We start from the raw sequence: 987 nt of genomic DNA, 5'->3' as shown, positions 1-987 counted from the left end.
TGGAAAACATACCACTCCGCTGATAAAAATGTTAAAGCAGATACCACATAAAGAATATCCTTATCATTTCTATGTGGATAACCTTTCCACTAATATCAACGTATTTATCTACTTGAAATTAAAAGGATATAATATTACGGGAAACGTTAGGGATGACAGAATTCCTAAAACTTGTCCACTACCGAGAAAAAAAGAATTGAAAAATTTGGACCTTGGTAGTTTTGCTTCATGTATCGACAGCGATCATGGTATTTTTTTCATAAAGTGGGTAGACAATAACGTTGTGGCTACGGCATCTACAGCTTATGGTGCTGCGCCTGTGGGAACTGAGCGTAGATATAGCAAAAAAGAAAAAAAATATATGCAAATTCCAAGACCGCAAATCATTGCAAAGAAGTGGTGGTGGTGTATCTTTACATGGCTTATTTGTGCAAGTATTAGTAACAGCTGGATACTCTACAAGCACCACTACCCCAAGATTTCCCAATTAGATTTCAGAAGATGTATTGCTCAGTCATATCTTAAAAAATATACAAATGTTTCAAAGCATGGAGAAAGGCCCAGTTCTTCGAAATTTAGTGTCTCGCTTAATAGAATCTCAGACAATCTAAGGTACTATGGAAATAATCACCTTTTAATATTTATACCTAACCACAAAATACGTCGCTGTACAGGAGAGGGGTGTAGCAGTAGTACTCTAACAATGTGTAGCAAATGTGATGTCGGTATGTATATTGACTGCAATTATACTTTTCATATGAAGACATTCTAGTTATAATATAAATTTTATTTTGTAAGAATTTATTTTATTTTAGTTACGGTAATGTAATGACCTAGCGTTAAATTTATGCAACAGATAGTTTTTTTGTTAGTTAATAAGTGTTTGGTTAATTTGTCTATTATTATATATTTTTAATAAAAATATTTTAGTTTCTTTAATAAATTACAAAAAAAAATAACTCGAGTCATAAATAAATTTATTATTAA

Source organism: Diabrotica undecimpunctata, chromosome 6 (assembly GCF_040954645.1).
Source record: "Diabrotica undecimpunctata isolate CICGRU chromosome 6, icDiaUnde3, whole genome shotgun sequence".
Classification (NCBI taxonomy): Eukaryota; Metazoa; Arthropoda; class Insecta; order Coleoptera; family Chrysomelidae; genus Diabrotica; species Diabrotica undecimpunctata.
Note: the sequence above shows the minus strand (reverse complement) of the source record.